This window comes from Oryx dammah, unplaced genomic scaffold (genome assembly GCF_014754425.2).
Source record: "Oryx dammah isolate SB20612 unplaced genomic scaffold, SCBI_Odam_1.1 HiC_scaffold_6, whole genome shotgun sequence".
Taxonomy (NCBI): Eukaryota; Metazoa; Chordata; class Mammalia; order Artiodactyla; family Bovidae; genus Oryx; species Oryx dammah.
Window position 1 is genome coordinate 40,715,199 of NW_024070190.1, and position 14,931 is coordinate 40,730,129.

Consider the following 14,931-nt stretch of genomic DNA (forward strand, 5'->3'; position numbering starts at 1 on the left):
GGGACATTTGACTGACTTTATATAGGGACACTATCTATATGTGTTGCTTTGGAGGAGTAAAATGCTACTAATCAAAGCCTTTTGAAAATAAGCAAACAAACCAAAAATCTTATCCAATTAGATGGACAGCATTTAGAAAAAGCCTGAGAAATGACAGTATTATTTGAAAGTGGAAAGCAGGAATCAAGGAAGAAAGAAAATAGACTCACAGGATACCAGTTTTACTTCTGGTTCTAGCAACCCAGTGGGTGACTGTGGGTAAGTCATTCCACTTCTTGGAACCTTAGTTCCCTTATTTATAAAATGAATAATTTAGATGATTTACTACCTTTCTTCCAGCTTAAAAAAAACCTATAAATTTAAAATATTATATGAAATTAAATAATTTCATCCTCTGAAATACTGCAGAACATTGCAAAAGACACATTCAAAAATGTATTTTTAAAAACAGCACGTGAAGAGAACCTTCAGTAGCTTGTATACAGTGATATCTGATTTCTCCTTTGTGTCTCTGTTGTCTTTCTAAAGGAGATTATCTTGAAATTTCCTGAGTATAAATTATTGAATAAAATGAGCATGAGCTCTTGTTTAACATTATTGTTATTATTAAGCTTCAAGAATTTTTTAAGGAAAACTTTTTTTTTCATTCTAAGCATAAATTATGCAACAAGAGTGCCATGTATTGCTATTGGGAAAAGCAAAACAGGCCTTGAGTTAACTACTCATTTCAACAGGACGTGCTGAGGTAATTGACAACTAACATCATAGCTCTAGAAATTCCTGTAAGGCAGCAGAGCTTTAGTTTAATTAGGTAATTAGCCCTGGTCAGCCTATAATGAATGCACAAGTAATTAGCAATGAATTTGGGCTGCTAAAACCTATTTTTCTTTTTTTGTGTTCTTTTTCTTTCATTAACAACTCTAGCTACTGAACAATTTATATCTTCACACTAACAATCAATGTTATCATCAAACTCTTTGCAAGCCATAAAGCAGTGAGACCTGAGGTTGGTTGTACAACATTAAATGAATATGTTAAGTAATGCCATTTATTTGCCTACCCATACTGCTGTTATATTATGTTAAACAAATAGAACTTTTAAAAGAAGTGCACACTCCTTGATTTTGATGATTGCTTTATTTGTCAAACTCAAGCAACTAGTAAGAGATGTACCTCAATTTGGAGTTCTTTCTCAGTGACTTTCAGCAAACTGGAATAAAAGGAAACAGTTCCCTAAATCTACCAAAAGCAAGACCCTCAAAAAACAACTTTTTTTTTTCTTTTGTGGCTTGAAGAGTCTTATGTTTGGAAGGGCTTGAGATAGAATCAGTAAATGAAAGCCCTCACTTGGCTATCTTTTCCTGTTTGGGGATAGTTTTTAGTCTCATGGATGACAGAAGGAATCATTATGGTTTTCCTCACATTCCTCCACTGTAAGTCTTTCCAATCCAAAATGGCAGAAAGGAAAAGGAAGAGAGGGGAGTGACAAAGGGAGGAGAGGAAGCTTTCATCATTGAAGTTTTGGATTGACTAATTCTTTGTGGGAGAGCAAACTTACCAAAGAGGTGGAGGTCATGTTCCTAAGACTTAATGTTACTAAGTGTTAATGTCAAGAAGGCATTTGTGTTGCTCTAGTTCTGGACATGTGAACTGAAGTACTACATTATATTTCAGTCAGAAATGGGTTTTGAAAAATGAACATTTTAAGTTTCTATGGGAAGATTGTATATCTACAAAGAGATTTAATTTGCCCTATCAGTAATTAGTCTGATCCCATTAGAATTTACAGAGTCTGTAATATACAAAGTGTTCTTACCAAGATGCTGTTCTGCTTGTTAATAATCTAGTAATATTTGGGGAAAATAAACCCAATGTTAGGAAATTAGCTAGCCAGGAAATTAGGAAATTAGCTAGTTTAGGAATTAATTGAAGGAATATATTGCTTACTATTTAAGCAGAATTAGAAATGTATAAACAGAATTTTTCTTCTGATTGGAATATGAACATTGGCTTATAATTTCTTATCTTGAGGCATCCCATCTGGCTGGTCTTAGAAATATTTTTTCCCCAGCAATAACTAGCAATTAAAGTTTCAGAAATGCCAATTTTAATCAAAACTCTCATTTCCAAAATAGAAAAACTTTTTGTGAACTATATAAAGCCTCTTCGTTTTATTCAATTGACTGTTTTGAAAAAGTAATTTAAATAATTCAGAGCCAGAATTAAGATGTTCCAGAAATGCTTAGAAAAATAGTGCAAATCCTTTCAATTATGGTCATTTTTACTCTTACCATGGGCACAGTAATTTCACTGGTATTAATGTTTTTATCATTCAAATATCAACTTTAACAGTTAGCTCATGTGAAAGCAGGGTTTCTGTTTCTGCATCATTGATGTTTTGGATTGATAATTCTTTGTGGGCGCTGTTCTGTGCATTGTAGAATGCTTAGCAATATCCCTGGCCTCTACCTTCTAGATAACAGTAGCACCAGTTGCCCTCTACCTCACCCCAATGTGAGAGCCATAAATATTTTCAACTGCCACCTACCTCACCTCACTGTGATAATCATAAATATTTTGTTGAGGGGCAGAATTGCCCTCGGTTGATAATAGTATAGAATAAGACTGTGACAGTTTCTTTCTTTAAGTATTCCAATGTTGAAAAAATTAAGTGTGTTGAATTTGGATGTCTAGATAATCTTTAGTCAGTGAAGTCTTAATAGAGATAGAAAAATGAATCAGACCCCTGCTGACCTGCAGTTTGGAGTGGTTTGAGGGGTCACTGAAATAACACTCCTGCTCGCAAATGCCATTTGAGTTTCCCTAATGACAGAGGATGAGATGGCTGGATGGCATCACTGACTCGATGCACATGAGTTTGAGTAAACTCTGGGAGTTGGTGATGGACAGGGAGGCCTGGCGTGCTGCCATTCATGGGGTCGCAAAGAGTTGGACAGGACTGAGTGACTGAACTGAACTGAACTGAATGGTTTGCTAGTGCTTCCCTTGTGGCTGAGCTGGTAAAGAGTCCGCCTGCAGTGCAGGAGACCTGGGTTGGATCCATGGGTTGGGAAGATCCCCTGGAGAAGGGAAAGGCTACACACTCCAGTATTCTGGCCTAGAGAATTCCACGGACTGTATAGTCCATGGGGTTGCAAAGAGTTGGACACGACTGGGCGACTTTCACTTTCACTTTCAATGGCTTGCTATAGGATTGGAAGTTTGCATTTTCAGAAATTTATTCTTTCCATCAAGATGCAGATATTCGGAAGAGGAGAATCTCTTTACACTAAAATAGAAAGTTTAGTTCTCAGCTAAATACTAGCATGTTGTTAAATGTATACCTACTTTTTTAACTTAAGGCAAGATCTTTCAGGAAGAGGACCCAGAAGAAAACTACCTTGGGAATTGAAAGTTGGTGGGTGAATGGGAAGCAAACACCATGTGTGGGAAAAGGAGTGATTAAAGGGAGATGGAAAACACTAAAAAAAGATCCTCTAGACCACATTTTTAGTGGGTCAGGCTGAGTTGCTCTTGCCATGTTTCAGTGTTTGTTTTTTTCCCACTACTCCCTGTATCTTTAGATTCCATTCTTTTTCTTTTTTTTTTTTAGAAGCAGGGACTAATAGTTGGTTGCTTTGTTTTGTTTTGTTTTTAATTTTAGTGTGCATTCTTTGCCACTCTGTGTTGGTAATCCCAAGTTGATTTTTAATTTTCAAAAAGTAATGAGTAAATCTAAAAGTCTAAAAAAGCACTGATTAGATTACCTGACATTTAAACCTATCATCCACACTGATGGAAGAAGTATGAATGATGTCAAGCTTGATTTTCCCCCATTGTTCTCTGGCATTGTTGCCAATCAGTGACTGACAGTTTCAGGCCTACAAGAGGGCTGCCTGGACCATCTAGCATCACTCAGTGGGTACCACAAGTGATGGCCCTGTTTGTGGAACTCAATGTCTCATAAGTAGTTGTTCAGGCTGATATTAAATTAAAAAAAAGAAACTTTCTAGGAACTTCCCTGGTGGTCCAATGGCTAAGACTCGTATGTTGTAACTAAGAGTTTGAATGACACAACTAAAGATCCCACATGCTGCAACGAAGATCAAAGATCCTGAGTGTTGCAACTAAGACCTGGCACAGCCAAAAAAAAAAAAAAAAAAAAACACTTTCTAAAGATTAATGCTTCATTAAAAGGAACTTTCTAAAACGTAAGAGAGATGAAGTTCTGATGGCTAACATGCTGAGGCCTGTTCCAGGATATTTTCGTAAGTGCATTAGTAACTTCCACACTGAGCTTCCGTGTAGCTAGAGGGTTTCAGTTATTCAGGGTGGATTTTTGTCTGTTTTTTTTTTTTTTTTATACGAAGTTACTATATCATGGCACTCAGGCAAAGACCAAACCTTTAATAGGTTCTGTTTATTTTTCTTTTATTCATCCAGTGTCATCTGCCTGATTTCTTCCTAAAGTGAGGGAGCCAAAATATATCACAGGTCACAGCTAAATTTAGACAACAGGCATCTCCTTTGCAGGGACTTGCAAAGGGCCTGATTTATTTGTGACCATTTCACTGCTCACTATGTAACATTATGGACGCCTTGACTAGTTACTGATCTTTTGCCTTCTAGTAGTTAACCCAACCTGTTTTCAAAACTCCAGTTGAATTTGAAAGTAAAATCAAATATTTTTTCTTGTTTGTTTCACCAGTACTTGGCTATAGTTTAACATTCTACATTGACCTCACTTTTTTTTTGTTTTGTTTTTTCTTTTTACGTTCTTTGCCTCAAGCTGAACCAAACGGTTCCTCTTTTTTAGTTTTGACTTAAGCATATTATGTAAGCAGTGTCTTAATATTATACCTGATTGACAAATTTCATTCTTAACCCTTTCAGCATAATTTTTCCTATTTAATATTATGTTTTTCCCTTTATTCTCTCAACTCGGATTTTCCCACAAACTTTCACATATAGTGTTTTATTATTGATAATAGTAATAACAGTACACTAATACTGATGTATTCATATGTATTCACCTTTTAATAATTTTCTTTAGCCTTTTTTCTTCTTAAAAATATAGAAACCTATGAAAATGATCCCAGTCCTGCTTTCAGATATTGAGTTTCCTTGTTCCCCTTAAGGTTGTTATTGTTTTAACAGTATCAGACAAATATATGCATTTACAATTCCAATAGATAGTCATGATTTCACAGTGATAATCACAGATAAGGTAAAAACATTGAATAGAAGTTTAGATTGTTTCAAAGAAATAGTAAGCAGGAAAAAAACTTTAATGAGTTTGAATTCACATTACCTTTACTTCAGTTCAGTTCAGTTCAGTTCAGTTCAGTCACTCAGTCCTGTCCGACTCTTTGCGACCCCATGAATCGCAGCACGCCAGGCCTTCCTGTCCATCACCAACTCCTGGAGTTCACTCAGACTCATGTCCATCGAGTCAGTGATGCTGTCCAGCCATCTCATCCTGGGTCGTCCCCTTCTCCTCCTGCCCCCAATCCCTCCCAGCATCAGAGTCTTTTCCAATGAGTCGACTCTTCGCATGAGGTGTCCAAAGTACTGGAGCTTCAGCTTTAGCATCATTCCTTCCAAAGAAATCCCAGGGTTGATCTTCAGAATGGACTGGTTGGATCTCCTTGCAGTCCAAGGGACTTTCAAAGAGTCTTCTCCAACACCACCGTTCAAAAGCAGCGATTCTTTGGCGCTCAGCCTTCTTCACAGTCCAACTCTCACAATACATGACCATAGGAAAAACCATAGCCTTGACTAGATGGACCTTAGTTGGCAAAGTAATGTCTCTGCTTTTGAATATACTATCTAGGTTGGTCATAACTTTTCTTCCAAGGAGTAAGCGTCTTTTAATTTCATGGCTGCAGTCACCATCTGCAGTGATTTTGTTTATTCCTTATTGTTAGCTACCCAGCCCTTATTTATTCAGCCCTATTTATTACAGACATTGGTAAGTAACTACCAATTTTTTTTTTTAAGGTGAATAGAAATCAGAGACTAAATATGAAAGCTGCTGATCTAAACTAAGTAAACCCATCTTGGCCATGTCCAGGACAGTCAGAATCATGCTATACTGTTTTTAGGTTATATTTGTCTAAACATACACAGTATGTATTATAGAAATTATCTGGTGGTGTCAATAGAACAATCATGAAATATCATAAACCAGAACAAGTGGTCTCTTAACTATCTTGAAACTCCATAAATTTTGCAGCAATTCTCTAAATATATTACTGATAGAAAGTATTTTACTTAATAAATTATTGACCAAAAAATTTCCTATGAAAACATTAGTAGGCAACACTAGAAAATATATTTGTTTTAAAGTTTTCCAAAAATGAACCCACACAATTTAGCTCCTTGAAAAACTCCTGCTTTGGGCTATGGATTTTACTGGGATTGAAGAATATGGTCACAAAACTTATAAGAGGTAAAATGACAGACATCCTCTGAGTTCATGCAGACTGTGCAGATACAAGATGGTGCTCACCATTGTGGGCAGGGATGGAAGAGGGAATTCATTTACTGGATTATACATTTCTTGAGGACAAAAACTGTATCTAATTAACATGTTTCTAGCAGAACCCAGAATAATGCCATGAACATCTTAACATGTATTAGTGTCTGAGGGGCTTATTCCTTTTGCACCCTTTCAAGCAAGCACATTCTAGAAAATAATCATAGAAGAGATAGATGGTAATCGGGGAATGTTCTGGGAAAGTGAGGACAGCACTGCAGGGGAGGGAAAATCTGGTGCAGAGACACTGATTTAATGTATAATTTGCCCAGGTGATGGAAGAATGGATTCTGAATGGCTTTCCCTTTTTCTCTATTAAAAAAGGGGTCAAGGGAAGATAAGGGGTTTCCCTGATGGCTCAGCAGGTAGAAAATCTGCCTGCAATGCATGAGATATAGGAGACGTGGGTTAGGTTCTTGGGCCGGAGAGATCCCCTGGAGATGGAAAATGGCAGCCCGCTCTAGTATTCTTGCCTGAAAAATCCCTTAGACAGAGGAGCCTGGCAGGCTACAGTCCGTGGGGTTGCAAAGTGTCAGACACTACTGACTGATTTGGGGGTAAGATAAACAGTCTGATGGCACTGTCACTGCCCTCCTCTCCTTTCTTTGGTAAGGGGTTTGTGTGGGGAAGCAATCTGACCTTGGCTATAGACACTGGCTAAGAAGAGAGCAAGCACTCTTGCCCTGTGTGAGTTACTGCCTAGGGGACGAGCTTTACCTGAGACCTGGAAAGGGCCTTAGGAGGAGACTGCACTGCCTCATATCTTCTGCTGGTCCTTTGGATTACAGAGAAGCTAAGAGCTTTCCTGGGCCCCTCCTCTGATTAATCAGGTGATCTGAGAAAGCTGCTCTGCAATGGCCAGCAGTGGATGCTGGGGGAATAGAGGCCAGGCACGGCAACTTTGATTTCCTGAGAGATTTTAACAAGAGGGAATTATCTACTTAGTCCTTATTCTACCTTTGAAAGATAGGTGAAGTGCCAAAAAGGATCACCATGGAAATGAGCACATTAATCACTGTGGAGACCTCAGAAACTCTCAGGTTTCAGTTATCACACATCTTCAGAGCTGGGTGTGGTTTGGGAAGATAGCACCCTGGGACTGCATTTGGTGCAAGAGAGCAGTTTAGGGGAAAAGTGCCTAACAATTCTCCTTCAGTGTCCTGCGGATGAACTTGGTTGTGCTGCCACTGTGGTCTGTACCCTCCCACCTGTTTTCACCTTCCATCTGCGCAGTGCCCTCCTTACACACACCCAGAACTGCTCACTGTATCTCACTTTCGGCTCAGTATTTGGTACATTTCTTCTGGAAATCCTCTTGTTTTGGTTTTGGTACCACATTTCTCTCATGACCTTGACTCTCTGCTCTTTCTGGATCCCCTTCATGCCTCCTCTCCTCTCTTAGCCCTTAAATGGTGCTATTTTGTTCAGAGATCCTTTCTTGCCCTCTCCTGGGACAGTGTTAGTCCTTCTTTCTTCTTAACCTTATGTACTTAATCTGTTCTCTGATCACATTTCAGTGTTCCCTAAGTTCCATGGAACTCCCTGATTTTTGATCTATTAGAATATAATTTGCTCAGTCATTCATCCAGCTTTTATTAAATAACTGTTTTATGAAAGGATTGTACTAAACTTTGTGGAGAGAAAGTAGGGGGCGTATAATCTCTGATGGGGAGATTATAATCTACCTTGAAACAGAACACACAGAGGCTAGAAAGAGAACAGAAACAGTTTATGGGGGTTTGTATAGCATTGTTACATATTAGTAAGGACAAATAGAAGCTCACAAAATACATGGAAGTCAACCCTAGGCAAGATGTGTTAGAAAAAGCTTTTCTGATGCTATGTAACTTGACCTCCACTAAAGAACTGGGAAAGCTTGATGGAAAGGAGAGAGCAGAGGACTCCAGTGGGAAAATGGGATGCAAAGACTCAGCCCCTGTTCTCGCGGTTGTGCTTCCACAGAGGAGTTACACATTTTTTTTTCTGTTTTGGCCTTGTGTGCATTATGTAGCCCATAGAGGCAGAGAGTCTGGCTTACTTAATGGAATTCTCTCCAACCTCCTGGTAATCCTGCCTGAACTTTCCCACCAGAGTGTCTCCTCTTTTATTGCCTCTCCCCTGATACAGTCAACAGTGTGTGTTCTCTCCCACGCACACATTTGTTCTGCTTGGGAAAGCCCACAGCTACACACTGCAGCTGAAAGCCAGGGACAGGCTGCAAATCCCTAGTTGACACATTTTATTTTTAAATGTGCAAAATGGACTTTAGGTAATAGTACAATGTTTTTTGTTTTTGTTTTTTTTGCTGTTGTTCTTTTTTTTTTTTTTTTTGCTGTTGTTCTAAAGCTAAAACAAAGAGAATTTAATTCCTAAATGAACAGCATTAATGAAAATAAATTTTCCATGTAGCCATTGTCCCATAAGACAGTCTATCATGAAGAATGTAGGAAACCTGGTAGATGCAACTATTTGTATCCTGGCCCTTTGGCATCTGGCTCCTAGTTATTTGATTTACAAAGTACATTTCATATTGCAGTGTTTATTTTTGTCTGAGAAGAAAAATATTTTTGGTATTTCTTACTGGTTGGAGAATTTTCACATTTTAGCAGGTGACTGTTTTTAGCATGTTAAAATTGCTTTTGTATAGCAAGAAATGTTGTTGGTGGAGATAATAGATTTATATAGCACTGGTCGTCTTCGTACTTCTGGATATAGGATTTGGGACTGTGCTTAGATTTTAGCGAGTGTGAGGGGAGAGGTTAAAGAGGAATCATTTCACGCAATGAAAGTGGTGAAAGAAATGCTGAGGGTGTGAAGAAAAGTGCCTGGTAGACTTTTAAAAGTTACTGATTTTACTCTTACCAAGTTGCTTTTGAAATAAAGAGGCAGTCCTTGTGTATAGCAGCTCCCTGGGGGGTCAGAAGAAAGATGAAGTAACGGTGTTTTTGTCAAAAACAGTAAGTAATAGAGAATTCTATTTTATGATTGTGATTCATAGTCTGATAGTTCATACTCTCTAATAATAGCTTGTACTTAGAGAAATTTTATTCTTTAAATTGGTTAGATAATCTCAGTGACAACAGGCTTTCTCATTTACATGCTTTATTTACCTGGTATCAATATTATTGGGGAGTGGAGTTCTATAAGAAAATTTGTTAGAAAATCCATTAAAAGCAAAAAAATCTGTTCTGAGTTACTGGAAACTCAGAACTTTCCACCACTGACTTGGTCATTTATTCATTCACTAAATGTGTATTAAACACCCTCTCCATGACTCCGGGAGTTGGTGATGGGCAAGAAAGCCTGGCATGCTGCCATCCATGGGGTTGCAGAGTCAGACACAACTGAGTGACTGAAGTAACTGACTGACTGAAACACCCTCTCCATGCATTAGGTACATGTCTGTGGGTGAGTTATATAATAATGATATAATAGTGACAGCAAGATTGCTGTTTGCATGGAACTTACTCTAAAACGGGGGAATAAACAATAGAAAGGAAACAAAGGAACAAGATAATTTCAAAATGCCCCAAGTACTAGGTTAAAAATAACATAGTGAATGTAACTGGGTGACTAGTCTGGAAACAGAAATCTTGGTAAATGTAGTATTTGAGCTGGACCTAAAAGACAAGAAGGATCCAGATCCAGTTAAGATCTGGGTAAACATTCCAGGAAGAGGTTCTAAGGCAGGAATAAACTTGGCAGCTTGAATAAACTAGTTTTGGGGCATGCTAACTTTTAGTGTATTTTAAAGATAATTTTTTATTAATTCATACCTCCTATCCTTTACATCCTCTCTTTTCCGGGTGTTATTCTCTTTTCTGTTAACTATCTCAGTAGATCATCCTCAGGGAACTCTCCATCCCTTTTGTGATGGAATAGCCTAGGAAGGACCAAAGCAGACAGGCAAATTTATCAACTTATACACACTGTGCATATAGGGGTTGGGCAGCAAAGAGGAGTCTGTGGGCTCAGAAGAGTGTTGACTTCTATGGACCCTACTTCTTTCTCCTTGCCTGGATTTTAAAGTTTAGCACCCAGATGTGGATCCAGATGCTTAAGATTAACATCTTCCAACTCCTCTCTCCTCCATCTCCACATGTCAAGGTGAACTTATTCTGATTCTTTGTTCTAAGTTGTTAACAGTTAAGATGAGTAGACCCATGCAAACTGCTTGTTTCATTATATCATACACTTAGGTAGATATAACTTGACTAGAAAGAGACTCTCTCCTAGATTTTTCTTCTCCTCTGGTCTATTAGAGGGGGCTGTTACTATGAAAACATTTTAATAGAACCTGGATGACTTGAGGAGTATCACATTTTAATCCATAGAAAGTAAGCAAACTTTTCCCCAAAAATTCACTGGCATTTTCCACTGATCGTTAGTGGATGAAAGTTATTCAGAACTTTGTCCAAGGTCTTTGCTGCTGCTGCTAAGTCGCTTCAGTCGTGTCCGACTCTGTGCGACCCCATAGATGGCAGCCCACCAGGCTCCCCCATCCTTGAGATTCTCCAGGCAAGAACACTGCAGTGGGTTTCCATTTCCTTCTCCAAGGTCTTTGTTATGTGGTAAACATTTAGGCATTGCCCACTACTAAGATTTCTTCAATATTTTGGAAAAGCAACCCCAGGTTTTCCACTTGGTTCAGATGCTAATGTGCAATCCAGTTGTACTGCTTGTACCCTTGGATCTGACTCTCTTGATGGTGCTGTTAGAATACTGGACAGTTGATAAAAGAATAAATCAGTCAAGGAGATGTGTATGAGTGAATCAATGAAGGTAAATGATCTTTTATTGTGAAAATAGTATCTAGTCACTATTTCACAACTGGAAAATCCCCCTCTCTTCCATACCCACTGGTCAAGCTTCTCCTACATTTAATATTCAACAAAAATAGTTCAGATCTTTGGGGGCCTTGGGACTTCCCCAGTGCCACAGGTTGTGATGTGTCTTCACACATCTAGGCTGGGGAAACCCCACACTGGGCAAAGAGCCAATTTTAGACCTAGCAGCTTATTAAAAGATTCAGAATCTAAGGAACCACAGAGAGACAATTATAGAAAGGAGACATATAGGGAAATAATGCCTAAAGCTGGCACTCTGACCAAGTTAACAATTATTTTAATATCTTAGAAAGAAGATAGACTTACAGATTAAGAGAACAAATTTACGTTTACCAGGGGGAAGGTTGGGGGAGAGGGATAGTTAGGGAGTTAGGGATTGATATTATACACTGCTATATTTAAAATAGATAACCATCAAGGACCTGCTATATAGCACAGGGAACACTGCTCAACATTATGTAACAACCTAACTGGGAAAAGAATTTGAAAAAGAATAATTACATATATAACTGAAAAAAAAAAGAAAAACAAGACATCTTAGAGACAGGGGGATCAGTGAATGAGGCAGTGTGAAAATTGGGAAAAGATGTTAGTTCACATATGTGGAAGGGAATTGTATGAATAATAGTTTTGGGGAGACTATAAAGTCATTTACCTTAAATAACCCAAGGAGATGGTATATGATCTGTGAGATAAAATCAGTCTCAAAACTTATGGTTGTACCACTTGGGAACAAAACCCAACTCTAATTGTGAAAGGGGCTCTTGGAAATCAGCTGGGTTCCCTCTGGCTCCAGCTGTAGAAATGTTTCTCAGGGGCTCCCTGAGAAGCTGTTGGTTTTCCTGGTGGCCACTTGACTTCCATCTAGCCCTTGTGGGGCTGGAGTGCCCATTGTTGGCGGTATGTGCATGAGACCATCATCCATTGGCTGGAAGATGAAGTTGGTAAGAAAATTCTTCATGTCAAGATGAAACTGTATTCCTCTAATCTGTAGCCAGGATTCTTCCCTTGACATAGAACATGTTTTCTCTCCTATTTTCATGATCCATTTCAAAAATATTTGAGGAGTATGACTTCTCTGTTTTCTCTTCTGTATGCTAAGCTTCTCAGATAATTCAGCTCTTCTTATGTTTGTCTCACTGTTCTAGTCACTGTCAGTCTTTTTCTGGACTAACTTAGTTTGTGGGGGTCCTTCATGAAACCCTGGGCTGGAAATAGAACCTAATCCTCTGGATAGGGTCTCTCACTCTAAGTTAAGACTGTTTGCCTTTTCATGGTGTATAATGTGACCTGTCTTGGTGAATGTTCCGTATGAGCTTGAGAAGAATGTATATTTTGCTGTCATTGGATGAAGTAGTCTGTATATATCTGTTACATCCAGGTGATTGATAGTGTTCTTGAATTAAATTATGGTTTTCTGCCTGTTGGATCTGTCCATTTCTGATAGGGGATGGTTGAAGTTTCCAATAGTGATAGTGGGTTTTTCTGTTCTTCTTGCTCAATTCTTGGTTCTTATAGTTTGACACTGCATTGTTAGGTACATACATGATAAAGATTGTTGTGTCTTCTTGGAGAATTGATCCTTTTATCATATGCAATGATCTTGTTTATCTCTGTTTACTTTCCTTGCTTTGAAGTCTGTTCTGCCTGAAGTTAATGTAGCTGAGAAAGTAAAAATCACTCAGTTGTGTCTGACTCTTTGTGACTCTGTGGACTATATAGTCCATGAGATTCTCCAGGCCAGAATAGTGGAGTGGGTAGCCTTTCCCTTCTCCAGGGGATCTTCCCAACCTAGGCATTGAACCCAGGTCTCCCGCATTGCAGGTGGATTCTTTACCAGCTGAGCCAGAAGGGAAGCTCTTTTTCATTAGTGCAGTCTTTTTAGTGCTTTCTTCTCATTAGTGTTAACCTGGTGTATTTTTCTCCATCCATTTACTTTTAATCTGTATGCATCTTTACGTTTAAAGTGGGTTTCCTTTTGACAACATTTAGTTGGTCTTGTTTTTGAACTATTCTAACAATCTCTGTCTTCTAATTGGTGATTCAGACCATTGACATTCAATGTGATTATCGGTATAATAGGATTAATATCTACATATTTGTTACTGTTTATTTGTTGCCCTTGTTCTTTGTTCCTATTTTTATTTTTCATTCTTTTTCTGCCTTGTGTGATTTTAATTATTTTTATATGATTCCATTTTATCTCGTTTTTTAGCCTATCAGTGATACTTCTTTTTTTAGTGATTGCCCTAGAGTTTGCAGTATACATTTACACCTAATCCAAGCCCACTTTCAAATAACACTGTAACACTTCATGGGTAGTATGAATACCTTATAGTAAAATAATCCTGTTTTCTCCCTCTCATCCCTCATATTACTGCTATCATTCATTTCACTTATATATAAGCATGTGTGTGCATACATGCTAAGTTGCTTTCTGACCTATATACTTTCATTCTTTCTGAAGAATATCATTTAACATTTCTTGCAAGGCAGGTGTATGGCAACAAATTCCCCCCAATTTCTGTTTGTCTGAGAAAGTCTTTGTTTTTTCTTTCATTTTTGAGGAGTAATTTCTTAGGATTCTAGGTTGGCTGTATTATTCTCTCAACACTTTAAATATTTCACTCCACTCTTTGCATGGTTTCTGAGGAGAAGTTGATTGTTCCTCTGTAGGTAAGGTGCCTTTTCCCTCTGGCTTCTTTCAGGATTTTTTCTTTATCTTTGATTTTCTGTAGTTTGAAAATGATATACCTATGTGCAGGTTTTGTTTGTTTTTTGATATTTATCCTTCTTGGTGTCCCCTGAGCTTCCTGAATCTGTGGTTTGCTGTCTGACACTAATTTGAGAAGGTTCTGTCATTGTTTCAAATACTGTTTTCTTTTTCTTTCTTCTACTTATGGTGTTCTCATCACATGTATGTTATACCTTCTCAGTTGATTCACAGCCCTTGTGTGTGTGCTAAGTTGCTTTAGTCATGTCTGACTCTGTGTGACCCTATGGACTATAACCTGCCAGGCTCCTCTGTCCGTGAGATTCTCCAGGCAAGAATACTGGAGTGGGTTGCCTTTTCCTGCTCCAGGGGATCTTCCTGGCCCAGGGATCGAACTCATGTGTCTTATATCTCCTGCATTGGCAGGCGGGTTCTTTACAACCAGCACCATATGGGAAGTCCCACAGTCCTTGGATATACTGTTTGTTTTCAGTATTTGTTCTTTTTGCTTTTGAGAGATTTCTATTAAGATATCCTCAAGCTCAGATTTTAGAAGTGTATGGAGAATTATGTTATAAAGATATAAGCGAAGTGATCTGCCCCAGCTAGTTGGGAGTCTGGCCTAAGACCTTCTTATGCTAAGTCCTGCTAAGGCTCTGTAAGCATATGAAACTTGGGACAAAAATTTGCCATGTAATTTTCCCCTTGCCAAGGTAGAAGTTTATTTACGACTCTTTTATGGTACTGCCCTCATACAAGAAGGAGTAAGTGAAAGGGCATTTTAAAGGGAACCCTGAAATGGGGTTCAGAGAAGCCAGTCTCACTGACCATCA